The sequence below is a fragment of the Rana temporaria genome, chromosome 5, assembly GCF_905171775.1.
Source record: "Rana temporaria chromosome 5, aRanTem1.1, whole genome shotgun sequence".
In the NCBI taxonomy this organism is placed as follows: domain Eukaryota; kingdom Metazoa; phylum Chordata; class Amphibia; order Anura; family Ranidae; genus Rana; species Rana temporaria.
The window spans coordinates 394,740,833-394,752,707 of NC_053493.1; the positions used below are offsets into that span (position 1 = coordinate 394,740,833).

Consider the following 11,875-nt stretch of genomic DNA (forward strand, 5'->3'; position numbering starts at 1 on the left):
CCCTCTTAAAGTGAAGGTGCGTGTTATACGGTATATCCAAATTACACGCCCAAGCTCATCTCTTCACCACACACAACCCCAAAGGCAAGAGAATTCTTGCTGGGCAGTGTATTAGTACTTGGATGAACACACTTAGTCCGAATTTTAATGGTTGAAAGAATGTCAGGCAAAATGGTCGGCCCTCACACATGTTCACTTCATCAAATCTGGCCCTCTTTGAAAAAAGTTTGGACACCCCTGATGTAGACAGTCTCATTGGTGTCAACTGGGGTGCAGCGGCTGTACCCAATATAACATCTGTGTGGGTGCCGATGCACGGTCCTGAACACACCCAGAGTGCGTACACGCAACTACACCCGCATGGATGTCCTTTTTGGGGTAAACGCAGCCCCCACACAGGGTACAGGGTCATACACATCATGTGAGTGAGGCCTTGGACTTCTCCCACAAGTGAGAAGGATCTCACTTGTGGGAAGAGTTGTCATTTCCCAAGCAGAGAAAGTCTAAAGAAAGCTGGAAAGACTCCTCCCACCAAGAAGACAAGACAAGAAGAGTTCCAATCTCCCCTTATAGCCGGTCCAACACGCATCTGAAACACATACTGGCCTCCAACCTCCCCTCATAGCCAGTCCAACACATGCCAGAAAAACATACAGGCCTTCAGCCTCCCAGTGCAACACACGCCTGAAAAACATTCTGGCCTCCAACCTCCCCTCATAGGCAGTCCAAAACACGCCTGAAAAACATACCGGCCTCCAACCTCCCATTATAGCCGGCCCAACATACGCCTCAAAACATACCGGCTTCCAACCTCCTCTTATAGCCAGTCCAACACACACCTGAAAAACATACTGGATTCCAAACTTCACAACATAATCAACTATTTAATGTCGATCGACAATACATCATTCAAATATAATCGCCTATAAAAAAGTGCCTGAGATGTTGGTGTTAAACAGCCTGCTAGGCCCAGGAGAATGCAAACCAAGCCCTCCAAAAGCTGCCTCATATCCAAGAGTTGCCAAGAGTGTAAATGTAGATATTAAGATTTAAGGTTAATCAAAAATATTACATTGGAAAAGGCAAGGTAGAACAGAGGGGGGGGGGGGTGTGGAAGAGGGAGGGGAGTTGCACTCTGGTGTATTATTGATGCGTTTAGATACATTATGGTGTGTTTTTGATGCGTTTGGATGCTCGCTGGTGTATATTTGATGCGTTTAGATGCTCTCTGGTGTGTTTTTCATGTGTTTAGATGCATTCTGGTGTATTTGTTATGTGTTTAAATGCTCACTGTATTCCACCGCTAATATATACTCAGCATTGACCTTGTATAGTGCCTTTCTCTCTGGGGACTCCAAGTACTTGGAGATGGCGTTGGCCGGGAATCGAACCCGAGTCAGCTGCTGGGAAGGCAGCTATGCTCACCACTGCACCACCAACGCAAGGTAGCATGTCTTTGTAGTGTGGGAGGAAACCGGAGTATCCAGAGCAAACACAGGGAGAACATGCAGATAGTGTCCTGGTCAGGATTTGAACCAACCCCCGTGCTGCAAGGCTAACCACTAAGCCTCTGTGCTGCCCATAAACAGCCTCTGTTCTCTAAGGCCTGCCCCTGCAGAGCAGGGTACATCAGTTATGTCCACTCAAAGCGCCTACAGAAGAAATCCAAACTTAACCTAAACTACTGGGGTGCAGCGGCTGCACCCAATGTGACATCTGTGTGGGTGACGGTGCACGGCCATGAACGCACCCAGGGTGCATCCACAAAACTACACCCTCGTGTAGTGGTGAAACGGATCATCATTGATCCGAACCGCACACACGTGATCCGTGGATTGATTTCTGAAAAAAAGTTGTGAGCATGCATGTTCAGTCCACACACAGCGTGGTCATGGCGAGCGGAGGAACGGAGGAGCTTGAACGCCCCGCGTCATTTAAATCCCCTGTGTGGGAGCATTTTGGCTTCCCTGTCAAATATAATGATGAAGGAAAGAGGTTAGTGGATAAAACCGCTGACAGGAGTGAAAACGGGACAGGAGTGAAAACGAAAGCTGCTGAACACCGCAGCATTTAAGCAGCCCCTTGTTGCACAATCAGACCGGGCTAAAGCCATCACAAATGCTATTTGTGTGTTTATAGGTGCAGACATGAGGCCATATTCGGTTGTGCGAAACGAGGGCTTAAAAAACATGGTGAAAGTGCTTGAGCCACGTTACGACATTTTTTATTGCTGATCCGAAAAATGATCCCATCCGTGACTCTGATCCAAGAAACAATACGAGCCACAAGTTTTTTGATCTGTTGCACCCCTACCTGCATGGATGTCCTTTTTGGGGTAAACACAGCCCCCACACAGGGTACAGATTCATACACATCATGTGAGTGAGGCCTTGGACTTCTCCATGAAGCACCTCACTGGTGGGTAGAGTTCTCATTTCCCCAGCAGAGAAAGCCTAAAGAAAGCTGGAAAGACTCCTCCCACCTCTGAAGACAAGAAGAGTTCCAACCTCCCTTCATAGCCAGTACAACACATGCCTGAAAAACATACTGGCCTCAAACCTCCCCTCATAGCCAGTCCAACACATGCCTGAAAAACATACCGGCCTCCAACCTCCCCTTATAGCCGGCCCAACACACACCTCAAAAACATACTGGCCTCCAACCAGTGGCGTAGCGTGGGTTGTCAACGCCCGGGGCAGGGCAAGAAATTTGCGCCCCCTAACCCGTGGATTTTTTAGCACTCCCTTCCACTAGTACAGTAGTACTGACCAACCTGATTCCTACACCGACCTACCTGATCACTATACTAACCTACCTGATTCCTACACTGACCACTAAACTGACCTATCTGATTGCTATACTGACCACTACACTGACCTACCTGATTCCTATACTGACCACTACACTGACCTACCTGATTCCTATACTAAACTGCCCTCCTCCTTCCCCCCAGTCTCCGCACGGTCACAATCCCTGGGATCATCATGGATGGTCTTCAGTGTACATTTACTCACTGCAGTGTCAGTGTCACCGCTGGAGCCTAAGCTGGGACTGCACCGCAACTTATTTCTCATAGCGAAGCGGAAGAGCTCACAGTCTCCCAGACTGCACAGCGCAAGAGAATAAGAGAGCTGAAATTCGCTAGTGTGAATCCGGCCTAAACAAGGCATTCCCTTGTTCTGCCTAGTGACATGTCACTGATCTACTGTTCCCCGTGATCGGGAACAGTGATCAGTGACGTGTCACTGGTAGCTCCTCCCCCTAACAGTGAGAATCACTCCCTAGGACACACTTAACCCCTTCAGTGCCACCTAGTGGTTAACCCCTTCACTGCCACGACACTTGCACGACAGTTCACACTGCCATATGCAAACTGCTGGGGAGTGTCATTAAATGTTAACGACACCCCCATTTCAGCTCGCGTATCGCACTGCGAACTGACTGTTCGGACATGAATCGGATCACATATGTGTGAACACCCATGTGATCCGATTCTGGTCCGAACAGAAAAAAGGGTCCTGTGCGTGTTTGGACCGAATACGGTGCGATATCGGCCATACTATCTGTATGGCTGAAATCGCATCGCACAGACATTGCATGTAATGTGAACAGCAGTGCGCTGCAAATCACATGCGGTGTCTGGCATCGCACAAGTGTGAACCAGACCTCACGGTCACTTTTTAAAATTGAGAATTTTACAATTATTTTGGAGACTAGAGAAAGGCTTAGATTGCCTAAAGTCTAAAGTATAGATTGAGAGGGCAGAAAAAACACATTTTCTGAATAGAGCAGATCCTCTAGCCCTGGATAACAGGAAAGAATTCCCTATATATTTTGTGAGTGGAATGTGGAGGAATATAAAATTAATAAAAAAATAATATAAAATTCCCTGAGAACGTGATATCTTTTCCTAGTAAAGGGGAATGTTTCATTACAGGATTTAATCGTATATCCTGTTCTTGGGGTGAAGCTAGAATACCCCTGATGTCTCCATTGAGAGGACCTTGTCACTACTGTCACATAAGGGGCTTGTCAGTACATACATATATACATGGTGAGGACACATGTTAATACATAAACACCTATTACACATCCCTATATGCACCAGAAGTGGAAGAAGTAGCCATAGAGCCCCTTCCAGCCTTGCAAATGTGGGCCTGTGCATCCAAGTGGTAATGACCCCCGGTCATGAAAGGAATAAATAAAAGAGGAAACAAATACCAAATTTGTATTGTGTGTTTATGAAATTGTAATTATGGACCTATACAGGCACAGACTGGCCATTGGGACTACCGGGAGTTTCACAGTGGGCCGATGGCTCAGTGGGCCGGTCAGGTGCAGTCCTTGAGCCGCTCCTCTCTGACAGTGAGTAATCACAATTTCACTACTGTCAAGAAAAGCATCAGCCGTCACTTGCTGGAGTGAGTATTAGCCTTTCTGCTCCCTCCCGCCCTCCTCTCTCCCCTTATCACTTGTCACTTATCACATGACTGGAGAGAGTAACAATGCTGCCTTTCTGGAGAGCTGTGAATGAGTACATGTGGGAGGGAGAGGAGAGGGGGGCACTCTGATTCAAGGGGGGACACACTGATGGGGGACACTTTGATGGGGGACACCCTGGTGCAATGGGGGACACTATGATGCAAGGGGAAAACTCTGATGAGGGACACTCTAATGCAATGGGGGACACTCTGATGCAAGGGGGGCTCTCTGATGCAATGGGGGACACGCTGATGTAAGGGGGGACACTCTAATGCAAAGGGGGCTCTCTGGTACAAGGGGGGACACTGATGCAAGGGGGAACACTCTAATGCAAGGGGGGCACTCTGATGCAAGTGGGGAATACTCTGATGTAAGGGGAGACACTCTAATGCAAAGGGGGCTCTCTGGTACAAGGGGGGACACTGATGCAAGGGGGGCACTCTGATGCAAGGGGGAACACTCTGATGTAAGGGGGGACACTCTAATGCAAAGGGGGCTCTCTGGTGCAAGGGGGGAAACTTTGATGCAAGGGGGGGGGACACTCTGATGCAAGGGGGGCACTCTGATGTAAGGGGGACTCTCTGATGCAAGGGGGGACACTGAAGGGGAACACTAATGCAAGGGGGATCTCTGATGCAAGGGGGAAACTCTGATGAGGGACACTCTAATGCAATGGGGGACACTCTGATGCAAGGGGGGCTCTCTGATGCAATGGGGGACACGCTGATGTAAGGGGGGACACTCTAATGCAAAGGGGGCTCTCTGGTACAAGGGGGGACACTGATGCAAGGGGGAACACTCTAATGCAAGGGGGGCACTCTGATGCAAGTGGGGAATACTCTGATGTAAGGGGAGACACTCTAATGCAAAAGGGGCTCTCTGGTACAAGGTAGGACACTGATGCAAGTGGGGACACTCTAATGCAAGGGGGCACTCTGATGCAAGGGGAAAACTCGGATGTAAGGGGGGACATTCTAAAGCAAAGGGGGCTCTCTGGTACAAGGGGGGACACTGATGCAAGGGGGGCACTCTGATGCAAGGGGGAACACTCTGATGTAAGGGGGGACACTCTAATGCAAAGGGGGCTCTCTGGTGCAAGGGGGGAAACATTGATGCAAGGGGGGGGGGGCACTCTGATGCAAGGGGGGCTCTCTGATGTAAGGGGGACTCTCTGATGCAAGGGGGGACACTGAAGGGGAACACTAATGCAAGGGGGATCTCTGATGCAAGGGGGGACACTCTGATGCAAGGGGGACTCTGATGGGGGACACTCTAATGCAAGAAAAACTCTGATGGGGTACACTCTAATGCAAGAAAAACTCTGATGGGGGACACTCTGATGCAAGGGATACTCTGATGGGGGATACTCTGATACAAGGGGGGCTCTGATGCAAGGGTGACTCTCTGATGCAAGGGGGGCTCTGATGGGGGGACACTGATGTAAGGGGGACTCTGATGCAAAGGGGGACACTTAAAATAAAAGTGGGCCGGTCTGGATGAAGTCCAGGGCCAAATTTATGTCCCAGTCCAGCCCTGGACCTATACACATTTTTTCCTTTTCCAACTATATATACTCTGATTAAACCAAGAGTCCTTTGGTAAAATCAATTGGCCAGAAGTGAAGGTCTAGTGATCCTCTCGTCCATTCGCTGGCACACTGTTGACCAAGAGATTCCAAGCCTGCCCACCACGGCAAGGTAGACTCTTCTAGGGCAGGAACTACACTAACTACCCTACTGGATGCTAGTCATCCTTTTTCTAATGTTGGATGTATGTTTGTAGTAGGCCTATAATCTGTGTGTGCGATCTACTCTCTCCTAATTTGGTTGTCTGTCTGTGTGCATCTATCTAAAGCATGGAGTGGTCAGTTTATGTACATCTGGACGTCGTCTGTTAGTGTAGGTCAGTGCATGCCAGTGATTGTATGTTGACCAGTGTGTTAGTAAATAAATGTTAGTCCTGTTTTAACCTGGGCATGTAGCCCAACTTATCTACAAGGCACCCCATTTTCTCTGGACCCTCTTGGTGGTAGATGAGTGCATATATGTGGGGGCAGGGGGTAGTACCATTACGCTGGGCGTGGGGGAGTGTGGACAGATGAAACTTGGGGGGAAGTTCCACTGGCCACACTCACCCTATGCTCAGGGTAGTAGCGCCCCCTCTTGGTGGTAGATGAGTGCATATAGGTGGGGCCAGGGGGTAGTACCATTACGCTGGGCGTGGGGGAGTGTGGACAGATGAAACTTGGGGGGAAGTTCCACTGGCCACACTCACCCTATACTCAGGGTGGTAGCGTCCCCTCTTGGTGGTAGGTGAGTGCATATAGGTGAGGGCAGGTGGTATTACCAGTATGCTGGGCGTGGGGGAGTGAGGGCAGATGAAACTTGGGGGGAAGTTCCACTGGCCACACTCACCCCATACCCAGGGTGGTAGCGTCCCCTCTTGGTGGTAGATGAGTGCATATAGGTGAGGGCAGGTGGTATTACCAGTATGCTGGGCGTGGGGGAGTGTGGCCAGATGAAACTTGGGGGGAAGTTCCACTGGCCACACTCACCCCATACCCAGGGTGGTAGCGTCCCCTCTTGGTGGTAGGTGAGTGCATATAGGTGAGGGCAGGTGGTATTACCAGTATGCTGGGCGTGGGGGAGTGAGGGCAGATGAAACTTGGGGGGAAGTTCCACTGGCCACACTCACCCCATACCCAGGGTGGTAGCGTCCCCTCTTGGTGGTAGATGAGTGCATATAGATGAGGGCAGGTGGTGTTACCAGTATGCTGGGCGTGGAGGAGTGTGGACAGATGAAACTTGGGGGGAAGTTCCACTGGCCACACTCACCCTATACTCAGGGTGGTAGCGTCCCCTCTTGGTGGTAGGTGAGTGCATATAGGTGAGGGCAGGTGGTATTACCAGTATGCTGGGCGTGGGGGAGTGAGGGCAGATGAAACTTGGGGGGAAGTTCCACTGGCCACACTCACCCCATACCCAGGGTGGTAGCGTCCCCTCTTGGTGGTAGATGAGTGCATATAGGTGAGGGCAGGTGGTATTACCAGTATGCTGGACGTGGGGGAGTGTGGACAGATAAAACTTGGGGGGAAGTTCCACTGGCCACACTCACCCTATACTCAGGGTCATGCGTCCCCTCTTGGTGGTAGATGAGTGCATATAGGTGAGGGCAGGTGGTATTACCAGTATGCTGGACGTGGGGGAGTGTGGACAGATAAAACTTGGGGGGAAGTTCCACTGGCCACACTCACCCCATACCCAGGGTGGTAGCGTCCCCTCTTGGTGGTAGATGAGTGCATATAGGTGAGGGCAGGTGGTATTACCAGTATGCTGGGCGTGGGGGAGTGTGGACAGATAAAACTTGGGGGGAAGTTCCACTGGCCACACTCACCCCATACCCAGGGTGGTAGCGTCCCCTCTTGGTGGTAGATGAGTGCATATAGGTGAGGGCAGGTGGTATTACCAGTATGCTGGGCGTGGGGGAGTGTGGACAGATAAAACTTGGGGGGAAGTTCCACTGGCCACACTCACCCCATACCCAGGGTGGTAGCGTCCCCTCTTGGTGGTAGATGAGTGGGTGTATTGGGTTGTGAGGCAGTTGATCCAGCAACCCCAGCAAAGCATGATCCAATGTGCTCCAGCTGGGGAAAAAAATCCTTCTTGATCCCCCGAGAGGCAATCGAATATTTCCTGTGTGTGGGGGAGGGCGGGCATTTGGAGCCCCACCCTCGGTGGTAAGTGAGTGGAGATGTGGGTGTCAGTGTGTGGAGATCGGGGGAGGAGGGACAATCCCTCACACAGAGCTCCAGAGGGAGGAGCCATTGTCCAGACTACAGGTGGGTGACGACGTGTCTGTGTAATCTGCCGCCTCTGCTCAGGCTCTAAGGGAACTACAACTCCCAGCAATCTCTGTCCGCATGGGGAACTACAACTCCCAGCATGCACTGTGTAAGTAGTGGGGGTTCAGCTCTCAGCCTGGAATAAGATGCTGTGGGACTACATATCCCAGCATGATTTTTTCTATGGAGATATTACCCCTCCAGTCCCACCACCCCACTCATCTCCCACGCCCTTTACCCCTCCCCCGCAGGCCCAACTGGCCCACCCTTATCCTGGGGGGGGGGAGGGGACCCACCACCCTTGGTGGGAGAGGGGTGTGGGGTGAAATTACCCCTGAGGAGGGGGTGGGGAGCAGGCTGGGGTATGTAGAGATTGCTGGGACCTGTAGTACATCTATAGAAAAAATCATGCTGGGAGATATAGTCCTGTAACATCTTATTCCAGGCTGGGAGCTGAAGCCCCATTACATACACAGTGCATGCTGGGAGTTGTAGTTTCCCATGCGGACAGAGATTGCTGGGAGATATAGTCCCTCTGTCCCCTTCCCACGGCGTCCCTCCGGCCTACAGACATGAATTTTCTAACAAGATGGAACATCGAGGGAAGATGAAATCTCGGTTTAGAATTCTGGCAAGCAGCATCTTTGGAGCAGTGAGAGGAGCAGTGTGTATACCGCTCCTTCTCATTGAAAACAATGGGAAACCACGGTAATACTGCCAGCAATGCGCCTCTGCAGAGGTGCACTGTGGGGAGTATTAACCCTTTTTCGGCTCCATCTGTTGTTGGTGCTCCCTCCTCTCCACACTTGTGACAGCACCCTCTAAATTTTGCGCCGGGGCGGTGGCCCCCCTGGCACCCACCACGCTATGCCACTGCCTCCAACCTCCCCTCACAGTTGGTCCAACACACGCCTGCAGGAAAAGAAAAGTCTTCTGGCATCCAACCTCCCCTCACAGCTGGTCCAACACACGCCTGCAGGAAAGAAAAAATCTACTGGCTTCCAACCTCCCTTCAAAGCCGGTCCAACTCGTACTGTGTTTTTTTATTTTTTCTATTTTTGTTTCTTTTTCTGGTTCTTTTTCTTTTGTCCATGATGATCGAGGGTTCTTCTGCAGGGGGGGGCTGATGACACTTCTGGTCTTTGAATTTCTTTCTTGTTTTCTTTCTTGTTTTCATTTTTGTTTTCATTTTTGTTTTCTTTCTTGTTTTCTTTCTTGTTTTCTTTCTTGTTATCTTTCTTGTTATCTTTCTTGTTATCTTTCTTGTTATCTTTCTTGTTTTCTTTCTTGTTTTCTTTCTGACAGCGAGCGCCACATTTTTTGAGAGTCTCAGTGTCATCATCGCTTTCTGGAGGAAGCGTAGGGCGATCACGACGTTTTAGTGGAATACTTTGGTGGAGGTATTTCTTTAAAGCTTTCTGAAATAGAGGGCTATGTTTTCGTCGAGTATCAGATTCATCGTCCATTCCTGGAGGAAGCGTAAAGCGAACATGACGTTCTGGTTTCTTTTTGTAGAAGTCGCCCTCTGCTGGAGTCTCCATGTGGAAGTGGCACTCTGTTGGAGTGGCCATGTCTGGGGCGCACTCTGGTGGAGTGGCCTCGCCTGGGGCGCACTCTGTTGGAGTGGCCATGTCTGGGGTGCACTCTGTTGGAGTGGCCATGTCTGGGGCGCACTCTGGTGGAGTGGCCTCGCCTGGGGCACACTCTGTTGGAGTGGCCATGTCTGGGGCGCACTCTGGGGAAGTGGCCTCGTCTTGGGTGCACTCATACTGTCTTCTATTTTTTTTATTGTTGGTTCTTTTTCTGGTTCTTTTTCCTTTGTCCGGTTCTGTGATGATCGAGGGTTCTTCTGGTGGAGTCACCTTGTGGAAGCCGAACTCTGGAACGGCCGTATCTGGGGCGCACTCTGGTGGAGTGGCCATGTCTGGGGCGCACTCTGGTGGAGTGGCCATGTCAGGGGCGCACTCTGGTGGAGTGGCCTCGCCTGGGGCACACTCTGGTGGAGTGCCCATGTCTGGGGCGCACTCTGGCGGAGTGGCCTCGCCTGGGGCGCACTCTGGTAGAGTGGCCTCACCTTGGGCGCACTCTGTTGGAGTGCGCATGTCTGGGGCGCACTCTGTTGGAGTGGCCATGTCTGGGGCGCACTCTGTTGGAGTGGCCATGTCTGGGGCGCACTCTGTTGGAGTGGCCATGTCTACGGCGCACTCTGTTGGAGTAGCCTCGCCTGGGGCGCACTCTGTTGGAGTGGCCATGTCTGGGGCGCACTCTGTTGGAGTGGCCATGTCTGGGGCGCACTCTGTTGGAGTGGCCATGTCTGGGGCGCACTCTGTTGGAGTGGCCATGTCTGGGGCGCACTCCGTTGGAGTGGCCATGTCTTGGGTGCACTCTGTTGGAGTGGCCATGTCTGGGGCGCACTCTGTTGGAGTGCCCATGTCTGGGGCGCACTCTGTTGGAGTGCCCATGTCTGGGGCGCACTCTGTTGGAGTGGCCATGTCTGCGGCGCACTCTGTTGGAGTGGCCATGTCTGGGGCGCACTCCGTTGGAGTGGTCATGTCTTGGGTGCACTCTGGTGGAGTGCCCATGTCTGGGGCGCACTCTGTTGGAGTGCCCATGTCTGGGGCGCACTCTGTTGGAGTGGCCATGTCTGGGGCGCACTCTGTTGGAGTGGCCATGTCTGCGGCGCACTCTGTTGGAGTGGCCATGTCTGCGGCGCACTCTGTTGGAGTGGCCTCGCCTGGGGCGCACTCTGTTGGAGTGGCCATGTCTGCGGCGCACTCTGTTGGAGTGGCCTCGCCTGGGGCGCACTCTGTTGGAGTGGCCTCACCTGGGGCGCACTCTGTTGGAGTGGCCATGTCTGGGGCGCACTCTGTTGGAGTGGCCATAACTGGGGAGCACTCTGTTGGAGTGGCAATGTATGCGGTGCACTCTGTTGGAGTGGCCATGTCTTGGACGCACTCTGTTGGAGTGGCCATGTCTGGGGCGCACTCTGTTGGAGTGCCCATGTCTGGGGCGCACTCTGTTGGAGTGGCCATGTCTGGGGCGCACTCTGTTGGAGTGGCCATGTCTGGGGCGCACTCTGTTGGAGTGGCCATGTCTACGGCGCACTCTGTTGGAGTAGCCTCGCCTGGGGCGCACTCTGTTGGAGTGGCCATGTCTGGGGCGCACTCTGTTGGAGTGGCCATGTCTGGGCCGCACTCTGTTGGAGTGGCCATGTCTGGGGCGCACTCTGTTGGAGTGGCCATGTCTGGGGCGCACTCCGTTGGAGTGGCCATGTCTTGGGTGCACTCTGTTGGAGTGGCCATGTCTGGGGCGCACTCTGTTGGAGTGCCCATGTCTGGGGCGCACTCTGTTGGAGTGCCCATGTCTGGGGCGCACTCTGTTGGAGTGGCCATGTCTGCGGCGCACTCTGTTGGAGTGGCCATGTCTGGGGCGCACTCCGTTGGAGTGGTCATGTCTTGGGTGCACTCTGGTGGAGTGCCCATGTCTGGGGCGCACTCTGTTGGAGTGCCCATGTCTGGGGCGCACTCTGTTGGAGTGGCCATGTCTGGGGCG

At 52.3% G+C, this 11,875-nt stretch overlaps 1 non-coding gene across 1 annotated transcript; it reads right to left on the reverse strand.

Annotated features, from left to right (window-relative positions):
- Positions 1-1,370: 1,370 nt before the first annotated feature.
- TRNAG-UCC lies at positions 1,371-1,442 on the reverse strand. Its single transcript has one exon. It is a non-coding gene; the product is annotated as a tRNA-Gly (tRNA).
- Between the last annotated feature and the right edge of the window lie 10,433 nt (positions 1,443-11,875).